Source organism: Macaca fascicularis, chromosome 5 (assembly GCF_037993035.2).
Source record: "Macaca fascicularis isolate 582-1 chromosome 5, T2T-MFA8v1.1".
In the NCBI taxonomy this organism is placed as follows: Eukaryota; Metazoa; Chordata; class Mammalia; order Primates; family Cercopithecidae; genus Macaca; species Macaca fascicularis.
This window is the reverse complement of record NC_088379.1, coordinates 169287821-169305732: the sequence shown is the minus strand read 5'-3', so window position 1 is coordinate 169305732 and position 17912 is coordinate 169287821. Positions and strand designations below refer to the sequence as shown.

The window sequence follows — 17912 nt, the reverse complement described above, 5'->3', positions numbered from 1 at the left end:
AATTCAAAGAGTTATTTTATTTTTCTTGAAAGAGGCTAATTTTTTTTCAGATGGTCTTTTTTTTTTCTTTAAAGATAGATGATTCTAATGAAGCTTTTCTAAAACAGGATTAAAATAATTTTTCTCAGAGATTGCTCTTTTGATAAAGTTTGAGTCTTTTCAGAACAGATATGATAGAAAATTATTGGAATAATCAATGTGGTGGAAGTAAAAAAGAAACTGGGTGAGATAATACAGGGAGGCTTTACTAAATATGAATGGTGGGACTATCAGAAGGTGCTGTGTCAGTTTTGATTTTGGAAAAGCTCATTGTAGCTTTTACATGCTTGTCTCTCCTGGGAAGTGCATAATTATACGGCTGATTATGCCACGCTATGTTGAGAGACCAATGTTATGAGCAAAGAGCTTGTTTTAATCTAGGACTTATGGGGTTGTCAGCAACGTTTTCTTCTGTGATACAGAATTTTTTATTTCATTGTTTCTTGACTAATTGTCACAATAGGCTCCACCTGCTTTATCCAACGTCTTCTTTCTAACTTTGTTATACCATGTTTTTATAATAAAGTGTATGGGGTTTTACTTTAAGGTTCTTAGGGAACCTGTTGCTCATGTTGACTACTTTCCTCAAGTATTGGAATAGCAAAAGCTCTTTGTGAAATAGACTTGTGAACGTACGAGCTTCTGACGTGCTTACATGATGGGGTGTACGCTACATAGAAATCTACATTTACATACAATATGTGTATAACTCTCATCGGGTAGTCAGCTGGCAATGATCAACAAGAGGTACCGTGGTGTTTGGCTCATGTTTTTTGGCAAATGATATTACCTTTAGTGATAAGATGTTTTACCTCCTTTACATAGTAAATAAAAATGTATATTGAGGAGAACAGATTATATTTTATATATGAAATCTTTAATTTTATTTCAAAAATATTTTATCCAAGAAGGTCAAAAGACACAGATTCTTCACTGCACATTCCACTAGAATACTGAGAAAAGTTCTCAGAATGTATAAGCATATTATAAATAGATATAATTTGATTGATAGCCAGTATAATATTATTTTTAAAACCACATGAAGTAAAATAGTGTCCTTGAACTAGAGAGTATTCTTCTAATGTTCTCTAATGTATTTCACAAATACTTTGCCTATTTTGTTGCACAAGGGCTCTTAACTGGGCAAGGTGAGAAAGAGGAGGAAGTTGCATTATAGGACAAAAATAAAGCCATTGCACAAAGCCCAGGGCAGGCAGTAGTGATGTTCCAAGGTCACCGAAAAAAACGTGATGTCAGGACACTGGGAAGTATCCATGGAAATATCCTGTGTGAAGAATAAGTTTATGCTATTTGATGACCTCTTGCTTTCATTGTTCCAGTTACGTGATTTAACAGATACTTTAGGACCTCTATGATAGAGCAAAACTTCCTTTACCCTCCTTGAGGCAAAATTGTGTCTTGAACTCAATCAGGACGTTGTCTTCTGGGCTTTTTCATGGTGTAATTCAAATTCTTGCTTAAGGATGTTTTATGGATCACAAAACATTGTTGCTTTCACTTTCCTGTAGGCCTTCAATATGGAAATTGGTCAGTAAAACCTTGGCTGAAAGGTTTTTGCATCCTAACTTTTTCTGGAAATACAACAGTGAAAGTCAATGGTTATATTTAGGTGAAAATATTTAGGAGCGTGATGATCTAATATTTAGAGGGTTAAAATAATGCTGTTAATGTAGTTTTAAAAATAAAATTTAAAAAACTGAGACAAATTCTCTGAAGCCACGATTATCCCTTTGCTATATATTGGGTTCATTTTGCAATTTATGACTTCCCTATGATACTATTAATTCATTTCTACCTCCTAGTGTTTCAGGATGAACAGTGGTAGGAAATACATGTTCTACTTTTGACTTTGTCTTGTACTTGAGGACAAGGGTCAGAGTCTGTAAACATTAGTTTCATTTTACATAAAATAAAGATGACAATATCTGCCTTGCCTTTCTCATGAGGGACAGTGCATAGCAAATGAACTAGTGTACAAAAATGATTTGGAAAATATAGGAGGAACTGTCTGACAAATATTATGTATTAGTGAACTTAATCACTTTTAAATTTCTAATTAGTTTCAGTTAAAGAAGTAAATTGATAGAGGCGAATCTAATATGTGATTTCTGTTTTATTAGGTTGTTGCAAAAGTAATTGTGGTTTTAGCATATCTGGTATGTTAAATTTGTGGCATTTTTGCCAATTCATTCGTTATAATTTATTCATAAAAATTATGAAGTTAGTGGTTATGTATTTTTATTGAAAGCGTGCTGGCAACAAATTCACTCATTTTTTGTATGTCTGAAAATATTTTTAAATAGATGTAATTTTTAAAGCTGAGTATAGCATTTTTGTTTGGCAGTTTTTTTTTTTTTCCAACACGCTATTTTTATTTATTTATTTTTGAGACAGAGCCTCACTCTGTTACCCAGGTTGGAGTGCAGTGGCACAATCACTGCTCACTGAAACCTCTGCCTCGCAGGCTCAAGTGGTTCTCATTCCTCAGCCTCCTGACTAGCACCCATGCCTGGCTAATTTTTGTATTTTGAGCATAGATGGGGTTTCGCCATGTTGGCCAAGCTGGTCTCAAACTCCTGGACTCAAGCAATCTGCCCGCTTCAGCCTCCCAAAGTGCTGAGATTACAGGCATAAGCCACTGTGCCCAGCCAACATTTGTTATTCTTTTGACTTCTCACTTCCATCAAACCTGTCAGTCGTATTGTTGCTATGAGGGTAAATGTGTCTTTGTCTCTGGGTGATTTTATGATTTTTCATTTGCCATGATTTTCTTTAGTTTTCTATGATATTGCTAGGTATAGGTTTTTTTGATTTATCCTCCTTCATGTTTTCAGAGCTTCTTGAATTTGTGGATTGTTATCTTTCATCAGGTGAAATTTATTGGTGAATTCTTGACTATTATTTTCTCATATATAGCTCTACTTCACTGTGTCTGTTTTCTTTTCCTGAGATCTGAGTTACATGTTTAATAGATGATTTCCCTGTACCCAACATGCCCCCTGTACTTGTTTTACTATTTTCTACTTTTTTTCTCTCTGTGCTTGTTTGAGTATTCTTTTGATCTTCTCTTCAGTTTACTAACCTTCTTCTACACTATGCCTATTATACTGCCAAGCTCATCCACAGGTTATTACTGTAATTTTTTTTTTAATTTCCAAGTGTACATTTGATTTTTTCTATAGATTCCAATTTATCTGTTTTCTCCATCTTTTCTTCTATGACTTTGAGCATATTAAACTTATTCTAAGGTTAAAGTCTGTTAATGTCAACTGTATTGCTGTAAGCCTCTTTTCAGCATATCTTTACTCTTAATTTTAGTTATTGTATGTAAAAATTATAAAGACTCGGCCAGGTGCAGTGGCTCTTGCCTGTAATCCCGGCACTTTGGGAGGCCAAGGTGGGTGGATCACCTGAGGTCAGGAGTTCGAGACCAGCCTGGCCAACATGGTGAAAACCCATCTCTACTAAAAATACAAAAAATTAGCCGGGTGTGGTGGCGGGCACCTGTAATCCCAGCTACTTGGGAGACTGAGGCAGGAGAATCACTAGAACCTGGGAGGCAGAGGTTGCAGCGAGCTAAGATCATGCCACGGCACTCCAGCCTGGTCGACAGAGTGAGACTCTGTCTCAAAAAAGAAAAAAAAAACTTATAAAGGCTCCAGATGATCTATACATCTCCAAAAAAGTGTCAACATTTCCTCTGCTAGACAGAGACGATGGGTGGTAGCCAATAGTTGTAATCCACCCAGTGACTGAGCTAAGTCCTGAGTTGTTAGATTTCTGGGCTCCCAGATGCCAAGGCGTAGATGTCTTAAACCTCTACTGGTGCATTCACAGGCCCTCAACACAAGGCAGGACAAGATTCCTGAGAATCCTGCTCTTCTTTCCAGAAGCTTCCTTCTCAGTGTCTTAGCCTCCACACATATGTGTAACTTCAGACTTTAGTAAATCTCATGTAGGTAAAATCAAGTATGTGTCAATCTGAGTGCTACACCTTTTATTTCTCACTGGGCTCTTGGCCCCTCATATCTAATTTTGTCTCTCCAGCCCCTCAAGACTGCCAAAATCTCTGCTAGATTATTTGTCTCACATCGGTGGTCCTCTGCTCAGGCAAAGCCTATATTCTTAGTCTCTCACTGTCTTTCCAGATTGGCAGTTGCCCCCACCTCTTCATCCCGGGGGGGAAAAACACATTCTGAAAAGTCACCTTACATCTTTGGTACCTCTACCATCTGGAATCTTGAAGCTTCTAGTCTTGACCTCTTCTGAAGCTCTCCACCAGGTTTTATCAGAATTTTGTCCTTATATCTGGCATTTCTAGTTATTGTTGACCAAAATCATCAGCTGAAATGGGTAATTATTTTTAACTGATACTAAGCATAGATGTACAGGGATCAAAGATCATTTCTTGGTGGTAAAATTGGAGTCAGTAGTCCCATCCCACAGCTTCCTAGGTAATACAGCTAACTCCAAACATATTTTTAAAAGTGATATAAAAAGAAGCCAGATTCTGTTAAACAGCTATTAATATACTATGTGCCATTTTATATTCAGACGGTTTGTCTATGTTTTAAATTTTGAGGTAAATCTTTAAGACCAGTGATTGAAATAGCCAATAGATTCAAGTTATTGGTAACTCAACATAAGAAATTGGTAAAACTTTTGTTTCTTTTAGGACTAATACACACCCAAAAGTACAGACACAGACACGTGTGTATATATATGTGTGTGTGTGTGTGTGTATGAAAAAGTAAGGCTCCTTTCTGAACACAAGAACTCCGTGGTTAATGAGTCATTCTAACTTACAAATAAGCACTACATTTATGGAGTGAAAAATGTGTGAAGTCTGGAATCTCCCTCTTCTTAGAAACAACTGTCCTATTTTCCCAACTGTTGCTCTGAAAAGCAACTGATACAGACTGATTTCTTGTGATATACAGATAATAGTGTTAACAAGCTAGTACTGTGTTGATCTTTTTCTTATCGGTATATGGATAAAACTCAGAATGTATTTCTAGACCAGTTCACGGAAATATAGTTAATTCAGGTTATACCGGAAGTAGATTGTTAGAGATATATGATTTAAATTAACTGTGCTTTGTGGATTGACCTAGAATTTTTGTTAAGTCTGCCTAGTGATGGATGGATACTAATGTTGAACTATTATATGTAATGTTATTTTTGAGTGAATTGTATATTCCAGGTAACATATTCCAGATAACATATTCCAGAAATCACTGACTATTTGGGACACAATGATTGGAAGTCGGAGAATGCCTGAAATAGATTCTTCTGCCTGCCTTCAATTCAGTGTCCTGAGGCACATTAGGAGATAAATGGAAGCTTGGTGAGAGTGATAAATTAGGTATTGACACTGAGGCTCATTGTTTGGGGCTGACTGTGGTGAGCAGTGATCTGATTCTCATGAAGTATATCGCATGCTTTTTGGGCCCTGCCGGATGTCCTGTCAGCCTCACATCTGCTTCTGGCTCTGGCTCGGGCAATCATTGTAGGCAGCCTTTGACTCAGTTGTGCCATTTCCCATCTGAAGCTTGCGCTGAGTATCTTTCATTTTCTTCTCTGTGACTTTACTGGCATATCATATCTTTCCCCCTGCTTCTGACCATGGTCCATGCAGCCTGGAAATGAGGAGGAGCTAACACCACCGTGGAGCCTCGCAGTCAGTGGGAATGGGTGGAGAGTTCCGAGATGCACTCTGTAGCTCCTCATAAGGTCCAGGTGAGAAGGAGCCTCAACCGGCCATGAAGTGACCCAACTGCATGCACCTGTATTAGCCTTTACTCTCTCCCTGGTTCACTTTACCCAGTGTCTCACTCCTAATTTCCGGGATCACCTTGTATTATTTGCGCATAATTTTTTAGTTCAGACTCTGCTTTTGAAGAGAGCCTGGCCTAAGATTTATGACTTTCCTTCTCTAGAGAAAAATGAATAAGAGAAAGAAAAAGAAGCAGGACTAAATCATAAGCTACATTCATTACAATGAGAGAAAATAAGAAAGAAGACAAAATATGTATTTTCAGAGGTATTTTATTTACAAATCTGTCATCTTTCAGGTCACAAGTGAGACCATTTAAATAATTTCTCTAGTAACTATGAGGTCATCTGTTGACATAATGATTAATTTCCATCTCTTCCTTCTTCCTTTTTTACTGTCCTTTAATATGTATTTATTGGCAGTCCACTCTATGCTCAACACTCAGCTAGGTCCTGGTAATGTAATGATGAGTGAAAAATGTGGCATGATTCCTGCCTCTTTGGAGCTTTTTATTTCTATGAAATTAATTAAATACTCACACAAGCCAGTGCACATACGCCAAAGTGAGTATAATGAAGGCCAGATGCACAGTAATGGGGAAGCCTATTAGAGGGGAGTTTGACTCAGCCAGGGAGGTCTGGACAAACCTCCTTGAGGAAGCGACAATTTAGCTGACATCTGAAGGAAGGAAGAGTTAATTAGGTGGAGAGAAAAGATAAAAGGGATAAATGAAGTGTGTTCAAGCTCCTATTGTTGGGGGAAGCATGAAAGACTCACAGTCAGAGAGAGTGTGAAGTGGGCTGAAGAGATCTACCAAACATAAGGAACTGTCACAAAATATTTTCCATATTAAGGAATGAATTGTGCAGGTGTGTATGTGCATGCAGTAGGGGAGAAGTAAAAAGGTGCTAACAAATACAGACCATCTACTGGCAAAAAAGAAATGTTTGAATCTGCGAAGAATGCTGTATCAAATATGCAGCCTAGCAAATATTAAGAGTTATGAACATTTGAATCAAATAAAATTTGTAGGAATTATCATTTAAAGTTAGAGAACTTCTAAAGAAATAGAGTTGAAAGAAAGGAGAATGAGCTATTTATTTATTTATTGCTCACTGTATTTGTTCTAGCTCATGGTGATGATACTTTAAGGACTACCTCCAAAGTTTTTAAGTTCCATATAACTAAGTAGTTTTTAAATAGTTATAACATTTATATATTTTTGCTAGTTATCTATTGATTTTTAGAGTGGCAGAATTATGGGTAGATTTTTTCTTTTAAAAGTATAACATTTCAATTAAAATTTTCCTCAAGATTTATTTTAATAGTGTAACACACAAAGGTCTTTATGTTACTTAGATGTTACTGAAGCATGGCCCATAGTCACATTTAATTATTCATTCTGGAATCAGCTTTTGTATTTAGGTTTTTAATGAAGTTAAATTGCCTCTATACTCACATGAGTTTGGATTTTGGTTCTGCTAATTTCTCCCAAATTTGAAATTCAATCAATTAGAGACAAATTATTTTCCACTTAGAGCTCTATTTCCTTTAATATTCCTTAGCAATTTTGTTTACATGGAACCCAAAGTCATGTCCCAGGCACCCTGTGAAATGACCCTTTAATATTTAGCATAATGTATATAATAAGTCCTTGCCAGCTACCTTTCCTTTTAATAAGATAACTTAGTTTATTTATAGCTTACCTTTAAACTTAATCTTTTATGAAATCTTTTAACCTCATGAGTAAGTCTTATTTTAGAAACCTTTACTAAATAAATGGACAAACAAGTATTTATTAAGTAACTACCACATGAAAGAAAGATTCTGTGCCATGAACAATGGCAGAGAATTAAAGAGATGGGGGAACAATTTGACAGATTATTAAGATATTAAGTGACAAGTATAATATAAAAGGAAAAGTCTGAGACTTTTTGGCTTGTTCCTTATGACACTCATTGTAGAGAAGATGAGTCTTCAGAAGTGATAATAGATGCTATTTCTATAGCTTTTGTTATGAGGATGAGCCATAGTTGTCAATGTTCAGAAATTGTTAAAAATGATGCAGAAGGCTTTAATTTTTTTAAATATACATTACCCAGTAATGTCAAAAATAAAGGAAATGTTTATTTTACAAATAGGAAGAATTTTCAACTGTTAATAGTTGTCATAGGACTATAGTTAGCTTTTTGTCCTGCTTTTTTTAATTTCCCCAAGACTTTTAATAACAATAAGACTGAATTATTATCATAATAACAATTTAAATAATTATTGAATTGAAAGATGAATATTAAAGCAAAACTTAAAAATGTTGACTTCTGTTAAATCTAATTAGTTTTCTTGTGAATTTAAAAAATAGTTTTCTGAGTATATATTTATTCATAATAAAAAATTATATGTAGAGGAAAAAATGATGTGAAAATAATCCTCTGTTTCATGCTAATTTATATTCTGTGGCAACACACCTAATGTGAAAATTTATTTGAAAAATTTCCCTCAAAACAGTGTAAGAGAGAACATATGCTGATAAATTGTTTTAAAGAAATTGTTGATTATCAACTATTAGAACTAAATTCTTTTTATAAACAACACAGAGAACAGTTTCATGGTTCATATAGCTAAATTTTACTTTTGTGTGTTTTCATGGTGATGAATGAGTAATCTACATTTTTACCTCCCATTTTTTTCATGGTGGGAACAGTTCAGCAGATTATGGGCTGTGAACTGACAAGCTACTCATTCTCTCTTGGGCTCCTATTTATTTAGCAGTGAGTGTGGTGTAATCACCACATGGCTACTGGGAGATGCATGCCTTTAGAGACAGAATATTTTTATGGTGGATCTTTCTGGATTCCAGAAAATTATCATAATTTCCTTAGGAATTTTTTTTGTTATATAAAATTTTTGGGCCTGGCATGGTGGCTCACGCCTGTAATCCTAGTGCTTTGGGAGGCGAAGCAGGCAGGTCACCAGAGGCCAGGCCAACATGGTGAAACCCCATCTCTACTAAAAATACAAAAATTAGCTGGGCATGGTGGTGCACACCTTTAATCCCAGCTACTGGGGAGGCTGAGGCAGGAGAATCGCTTGAACCTGGGAGGTGGAGGTTGCAGTGAGCCAAGATGGCACCACTGTACTCTAGCCTGGGTTAGAGTGAGACTCGTCTCAAACAAACAAACAAACAAAAAACCAAAAAAAAAAAAAAAAAACAAAAACCAAAACCACCGAAAACAAAACAACACAAAAACAAATAAAGCGGTTTTGCACATTAATTTTTAATGGGAAGATTCAGTTTCTCTGTTGGAAGAATGAGAGAGAAGTGATAGTTGGAGAAGCTCAAACTCCACGCCACATTCAGCTGTGTTGAAATCTCCACTCAGTAGTGAGATGACACTGGTTGAATTGCTTAACCTGTTACAATGTCGGTTTCCTTATCTGCAAAATGCAGATAATAGTATTTTCTCAGTAGCAAGGTTGTTTTGAGGATTAAAGGTAGTAAGAAAATTCCCTAATAAATAGTAAGTAATGGGTTCATACCATCATTAAAGCAAATATACATATTCTTTAAATTCTCAGGCATGGTTTCATTTTTATAAGATATATGCTATACATTTTAAGATTTTAGTTATCTTGCTACTTTTTAGACATGAAGGAAATGTAGAGTTTTATTTAGTTATCTTGTTACTTTTTAGACACGAAGGAAACGCGAAGATTTATTTGCTTAAGAAACTAAGGAAAGGTGGCCACCACTACCACTGCTACCAACCGAATAAATAAATAAATGAATCAATTAATGAATAAATAATATTAATGACTAGTATCATTTTGTAGTGAGTGTTTTATTTTTCCTTTTTCTCTTCCTATATTTTTAAAATTTTCAGTACTGAGATCCTATCACTTTAATAATGGTAATATAAAGGAAACTTTATTTCAAAAATAAGTTAATTGTATAATTATTTGTTTATGAATCATGTACAACACAAACATTCACTCTGATAGCTGAGGGTGTTTTTATCATATTATAGTAGGATAATAAACACAACACAGGATAAAATAACAAAATGTGGATTTTTTTCAATGGTTTATAGCTGTAAAACTGAGGTAAAATATGTTTATTATAAAAAATTAAATATAGAAATATTAAGACTGAAAAGTGAATGTTCCCCTTCCATTCTCTCCCAATTAAAGAATATTGATTTATTTCCAGAGATTTATCCAAAATATATATTTATGCTAATATATATTAGATTATAACATTTCAATAAATATGTAATATGCTGTGTGTTAACTTTTTGGAGTCTCTGTTGTCTGTTTCACGTCAATACAGTCTACTTACTGTGCAGTATTACGTTTCTGGAGGTGATCAGCAATTTATTTCTAGAAAAACTTTTTGTATGTAGCCCCAAAGAGACATGTATTTATGGCAATGCCATTCGCATTAATTTAAAGATTCTAGATAATCATTAATTATGATATTTTGATGCAATTGAATACTACACAGAAGTTAAAATGAACTAAAATTCACATGTCAACATTGATCATCATTTGAGTGAAATATAATTATAATTTCTTTTTTTAAATTTATTTTTCTTGAGAAAGGGCCTGCCTCTGTCACCCAGGCTGGAATGCCGTGGTGCCATCACTGGCAGCCTCGACCTCCTGGCTCAAGTGATTCTCCTGGCACAGCCTCCAGGAGGAGGCTTTAAAATATAATTTGAGCGAAAAAAGTTACAAAGGATAATTGTAATGTATAAATGATACATCACTTTTACAAATATTATAAACAAAAAGTAATTCTCTAAATTAGTTATAGGTACTTAAATAAGAATCAAATTGTGAAAATGTTGTAGTGGTATTAAGAGAGCAGTTTCTATCTTCAGCAAATCTTTACAGATCTGTCTATCTTTCCATATTGGTTATAGCAATTTACATGTCCATCAGTAATGTATAACATATTATCAGATTTTTGGTTTTCCATGCATATATTTAAATGTCTTATTGATTTTTTCACTTATTGGTGCTATTGAGCATCTTTTCATGTGTATAAGACTTCACTTAAATCTTCTCTTTTGCAGATTGTCTTAAATTTTGTTAATTTTTCCTCATTGGTTTGAATTTTTAAAATGAATTTTTAAGATTTTTTTGTCTACTCTAAGTACCAACTTTTTGTCATTTACATGCATTGAAATATTTTCTTGCATTCTGTCCCTTGTTTTTAAGTTATGTTACTATGTGTTTTTGTATAGAGATTTTGAAATTTTATTATGTTCAGCTTTATCATTCTTTTCCTTTCCAAATTTAGTATTTCTTGTTTAAGTAGTCTTTTCTTACTTAGAGCTTGTAAAAATCTTCACTCAGTTTTCTACTAAAGCTTTAACATGTTTAGCATTATGGTCTTTGGCCCAGTCGGATTTCATTTTTGTGGTTGTTTTGGAAATAGGGAGTAACCTATCCCCCCACCACAAAATGTACAGCCAACTGTTCCAGTTTAATTTTTCCTACTGATTTGTGAGGCTAACTCTGGCATATCTAGGTGCCATATATTTATATCTGTTCTTGGTTCTCTGTTATGTTCCATTGATTTGTCTAATCCTTTTCCAATTTAATACTTGATTCTTCAATCTTTTTATCATTATACACCAACTTTATTAAGATGAATTCTCCTCATTCTCACTTTTTAAAATTTTCTTGGCTGTTCTCACAAACTTTGCCATTTTTTCTTAGAGTCTGCTTTTTATATTTATATTTATATTATTTATTTATTTATTAATTTTTGAGATGGAGTCTCACACTGTCGCCCAGGCTACAGGGTAGTGGCAAGATCTCTGCTCAATGCAACCTCCACCTCCTGGGCTCAAGAGAGTCTCCTGTGTCAGTCTCCCAAGTAGCTGGGACTACAGGGGCACGCTATCACGCCCGACTAATTTTGTATTTTAGTAAAGACCGAGTTTTGCCACGATGGCCAAGCTGGTCTCCAACTCCTGACCTCAGGTGGTCTGCTCGCCTCAGCTTCCCAAAGTGCTGGGATTGCAGGCATGAGCCACTGTGCCCAGCCAGAATTTGCTTTTTAAATTCCATGAAGTAGTCTATGTGATCGATATTCTTTCATTGCTTATTTAGAGCCTTTCTCCATGGAGCTGCAACTCCTGTACTTCTTTGGCTTCTAACTTCTAGTTGGATTTGGCTAATGTGAGACACTACCAGGAGACTGTGGTGAGAGAGAATGGTAAGGGAATTCATTCCTCTGGTCCCTCGCTGCCTCTTAGCAGGTGTAGAAGTGAATGCATACGATGATGGCCATGGCTCCTCTATTTCAAAGTTTCAGTTCAATTTAGATTTCCATAATACTGTTTCTTCCCTTTCCCCCAGCAGGCCTGAGAGGTTGTGGTAGTTGTAGTAGGGGTGGTAGACATAATTACTTTCTTCTTTTCACCCTGACCACATTTCTGTCTTAGTCCCTTTGGATGTGACATCTCTTTCCTCCAAGGCTTCTGACATATACTCTGTTGAGACTGGAAGGAATTAGGTTTATTATTCAATTTGAGACAGCTGTCATTTTTATGATAGAAGTTTCCTGTCCATATATTTGTTACATAACTCCATTTATCTAACTCTTCTTGAATGTGCTGCAATGATGATGTAATTAATGTCTTCTGTGAAAATCTTGCTTAGGTTTTTGAGATTTATTCCCAGGATTATTATTGTTTCTGTTGTAATTATGAATAAAATATTTAAAAAGATACATGTTCTAAATGTTTATTGGTGATGCATATTGATTTTTACATCTTGATTTTTCATCCAGCAACCTTACTAAACTATTTGATTTCTTCTCACAGTTTGCTTTTGAGGTTCTATTGTATAGGCTAGATAGATAATCATGTTGTGTGTGTATAACATTTAGAACTTACTTTTTGAAAGACATGCTTTAAATGGGGTAGTTTATTTAATCTTCAAATCAATCTTATGGTAGAGGTACTATTATAGTACATAAGTACATTAGAGAACATTAGTACTTTATAGGTACCTTATAGTACATAAGTATGTATGTAAGTACATATATTAGTATATAAGTACATATGTACATATGTATATATGTACTTTTTTTTGAAGAAGGGTTCCCAGAGGTTCAGTGATTATAGCAACTTGATAAAGGCAATACAGCATGCAGTTGGCAGTTATTACTATTTCATATACTATATAAGAAAATCTAACCACAGAAATATGAACCAATCTGACGAAAACCATAGAGTTAGTAAGTGGCAGGTGCAGGATTGGAACTCGCGTGTTCACTTTGATGCTCTTGAAATCATGGTGTCCAATTTTGAAATTGTCTTATCTTTTGAAATCTTTATGCCTATTTTTCTGTCCATAGCACAGTAGTGGGAACTCATATACAAAGTTGTAGTAAAGGGATTAATGTAGACACAGAGAACCACCCAATCCCCCTTCGAGGATTGTTGCCCAGCTGAAGGGAATGCTTTCAGTGGGAAGGTTCTGGCTGTGAGCCTCTCTGGGTCTGTCTCAGCTGCCAAGAGTCACCTAGACCCTGGTTAAACCACCCCCCTCATCCCTGGAGCAGCCCACTTACCTCAGAGAGAGGGAGCTGATATAAACGTTCAGTCATAGGACAACTCTGATGGACCCTTGCTCTGGATGGATGGAATGAGACTTTGCTAGCCTGCAGCACAGTTCAGCTTCTCCTGCTGTCCAGTCAGAACTCCTGTGCGTTCCAAAGTGTCCGTGTCTAACAGACATTTTGTACCATGACTGTTCACAGCATCTGCTTGTAGTGACCCCAACCTGCAGTAAGATTGCAAGGTTGGTATCATAGCCTTTTCCTTGGTTTAAAGTAAACAACTTCTAATATTTCACAATTTAAATAGGTTTCTTTTTCTCCTTACTGTGGAAGTCATATTTATTTTCTTGTGAGCTGATGTTCAAGTGTTACGAATATAATTTTTTAGCTTCTAATCTGTTCATATGGTGAATTTCTAATAACAAACAGTCTCTGCATATTTAGGATAAATCCTGGTTGGTCATTATGTGCACACATTGCTGAATTTGGTTTGAAATGTATTTTTTAGGATTGTTATAGCTGTATCAAGAAATGAAATCTCGTATTTTTCCTTTTTTGTGTTGTCTAGCTTTGATAATAAGGTTATATTAGCTATAAAAGTGAATTTTTCCACGGAAAAGCTTGTGTGATTGGAGAGATACTTTTTTCTTGAATGTTCAGCAACACGTGCCTATAAAACTTTCTAGTATTAGTGCATTTTAAGTTACTAATTCAAGATAATAATCATTATAAGTCTCCTGATGTTTTCTATTTATTTTGAATTATATTTTTATTATGTTTTTTAAGAAAATTATTTCATTTTTCATTTGTTCTTAAATTATTCCACATAATATATCTTTAGGTTTAAAAAAAATCTTGAATTCATCTAGAATTATGATATTATTTTTATTACCAAAGTTTTTTTCATCTAGGATTTGGCTATTTTTTAAACGTGTATAAGAAAAATCTGTTTTTTAAAGAAAACCATTTCTTTGTATTTTTTTTTCTAGTTCATTCACTGATTTTTTTCTGCTTTCTAATTTTTTGGGTTTAATCTTTTATTGTCTTTTTTTACTTTTTTTGGTGTTGAATTCTTAGCTCATTAACATTTTTATCTTTTCTGATGTGTACTTCAAGGGGTGTATTTTCACACTATATACTAATTTAGCTATGTTGTCAAATTTTGATATACATATAGTGTTTGAATATTGGACTTAAGAGATGATGGAGATACAAAAGATACTAAACAAAAGCAAAATGACTCTAAGAAGGTTAATTTACATCTTCCTGCACTGGACTCATGCAATTTCACAGGTGAATTTATTTAAAACTTTAAGAAAAGATAATGAAATTTCAATTTCAATTGTTTTAGAATACTGAAAAATAAAAACATTCTAATTTTTAAGAAATATGCATAATGTAAACACAAATGTTGTAGAAAAATAGAAAAAGAAAATAAAAGTAAAAAAGAAGGGGAAAAGGAAGAACTTTAAATCTAAGTCATTCCTACCAAGTGAATATTGGTGTCAAAATTCCGGAAAAAATATCAAGAAAAGGAATATAGAACTATATTAAAACAATAAAGTATAAAAATGAAGTTATTTCTTGGAATAACTTTCTAACTTTAGAAGACCTATTAATATATTTCATCCAATTAATATTTTAAGGGTATATATTACTAGATATTTTCAATAGATGTTAAAGTGATTTTTGATAATATACAAATGCATTTCTGATTTAAACACATTAGTAAAGCAATAGAAGGAATTTTCCTTAGCATGGATAAATACATATTTAACCTGATGCTTAGAGTAACAATTTCAGTATGCTGTCTGTATAAGATTAGGAATAATAGAAGACTCTCCATGATCACCATTACTATTTAGTATTTTTTCTGGAAGTGCCCGTTACAAGCTAAGAAAATGTAATAAGGAGAAATTTGGACATGAGTAGGCAAGTCTGTCAATATTTGAAATATGACTATACTTGTATGGTAGTGGTTTCTGTGAAAAAATTCCCTCTCTCTGGTGCTTGGGCCCTCTGAACACATGTCACTTTTGTAACAAGATTTTCTCCCTTTGGTAACTACACTGTACCTAAAAGAATGGAAGAAACTTAGGCCTTGTGTTATGAACTAAATGATGCAAATTTGCAATAATGCAGTGGTTTGAATTAAGGTAAAAATGCTATGAGGTTGGTACTTAGTAATGACATAAATAATGAGTAAATTATTTTGAATTAAACTGTTCTGAAACACTTAGAAATAAGAAAATTACCCTAATTTTTACTGTAAATGTAGGTAACAGGTACATATAAATAAACATGTATAAAACTTTTATAATAAAAAAGGTATAATATAAAAATTTAATATGCTGAAACATACTAAAATGCATATACAATAAATAAAATTATATAGCTCACTGGAAAAAATGAGGGAAAAATGCAACAGTTTTGTCAAAATGATAAAATTATGCTGATATTTTTCCTTTTTCAAATAATATATTTAATATTGTTAAATCATATTTTCAACAAAATGCTTTAAAAATTATAGTATTTGTTGTATGTCTATGTAGAAGGGTCAGGGTCTTAACCTGCCAGTATAAGACAAGCCGCTGCCTCCTAGGAACTTGAATGTATGCAACACAGAAAAAGAAAATAATACAATATTAACTTATATTTATGTTATTCTTTAATTTTACAAAAGATTATATGCACATACATTATTCAATTCAGTGATCACTACAGTCTTTTCTATGCTGGCCCTTCTCCTGGAGTATAAGCTTTATAAGAGCCAGGACTATCTGCATAGCCTAGCCACAATTCATTGCTATGTGTATGCCCATTGGTCTATTTATTGGAATGGACAAGCCCTATGAAATATGCAGTAGTATTATTTATATGCCCTTGAATGAGAAACTTATATTGGAAGGTTAATGATTTTGTCCCATTAAATATTGTCAGGATTTTAACACAACTTTTCTGATTTTATATTCATAGTTCCATTTATGATATCATCCTTTTTTTCTGGTAATAATTTGCCAAATTATTATAACAATAGAAAATACACAGAGAATCTTACAACTTCTTGTTCAAAACAAATGTATGCAACGTGTGTGTTTCAGAGGGGAGAGAGGTGATCAAAACTTTAGGATCCTGGGAAGGCATCATGATGAAGTGAAGGACAGGAGGAGGGGGAGATCAAGATTAGACGCCTTATATTTTTCTTCTCAAAGTCTTTCATAACGTTCATACAAAATAATATTAGAGTATATACTTGTTAATAGAAAGATTTTCCCTAGTTAATGAAACCTGTCAAAATGTGATGATTTGATGCACAAACTGAAATCAACAAACAGGAGTTCAAATCTAGTTCAACTTTTCATTAGCCTCTGACATTGGGAACATAGTTTAATTCTTCTAATCCTCAAATTTCTCATTGGTAAAGTATGAATGATAATATCTAAGTAAATAAGATTGCTATATTAAATAAACTAGTGCTTACAAAGGCCTTATACATAAGTGTTTAGTCATTGTTAACTGTTCTTATTATAGTTATCATTTATTTTCCTTCACATCTGTGCTAAATTTTGTTTTTCGGAGTTTAGGTAGAAGCTTGGTTTTTCTTAACACAATCTACAGTTATGTTTATTTTCTGTTACCTTATGATTTTTCTCTGTCTTATGAAACAAGAAAGATCTAGCCAACACGTATCAATTTCTACTTAAGAAAGCAAAGTCTTGTTAATGCCAAATAAAATTTAAAACAGTCGAATGGAAGTAGAACGGAAATGATGCATCGTGAAAACCAATCTGAATCAAGCTTTTTTCACTAAATATTTGCATTTTTCTCTAATTCACTTTTTATATGAGTCCAGATAGATATTTCTCATGTGAGCATTTCTAAGGCATTTCTTTTTTTTAAGGTGCAATTATTTTATACATTTAGGAAGTATCAGTGATTGCATGCAGTCCAAGAATCTGTTACTCTATTCGTTGCAGGGAGTAACAAAGACGTAGTAATCAACCTGGTTAACCGAATGTCAACTCCACTTCCTTTTTAATAATAATTCCATAATTATCAATTTTGAGGGATAAAAAATACCTTTCATATGTTCTAAATTTTGTGGTATGAATCTTCAGTTTTACTGGGTTTCATTAACTGAATGATTTTATTGAACATTTTGTGTGTTACTCTACCCTGAGGAACAGCTGTGAAAAGATAAATAGAGACTCTACAGGTTATAGAATTACAAAAATAAAAAATGGCTAGAAAAGATAAAGGAAAAAATAGTGAGGGAAATATGTGAAAGAAAAACCCCAAATGGGTTAAACTACCTACATCAAATGGTGAATACAAGGATGAAGAGAAAAGAAGGAATTTTTATTAAAAAAAAAAAAAAAGGAAAATTGTTCAAGACAAGGTTACAGAGACATTAAAAAAATTTGAAATTGAAAAATTTAACTCTAAGAATAAATGGGAAACCTCTCAAGGAAACATTAAAATGAAGAAAAATCAGAACAA

The 17912-nt window shown here is 33.7% G+C and overlaps 1 protein-coding gene across 26 annotated transcripts in view; it reads left to right on the top strand.

The window, feature by feature from the left end:
- The window catches only part of MARCHF1 (membrane associated ring-CH-type finger 1), an 830557-nt gene that overhangs the window by 1754 nt on the left and 810891 nt on the right, over positions 1-17912 (top strand). The window lies entirely within an intron of this gene.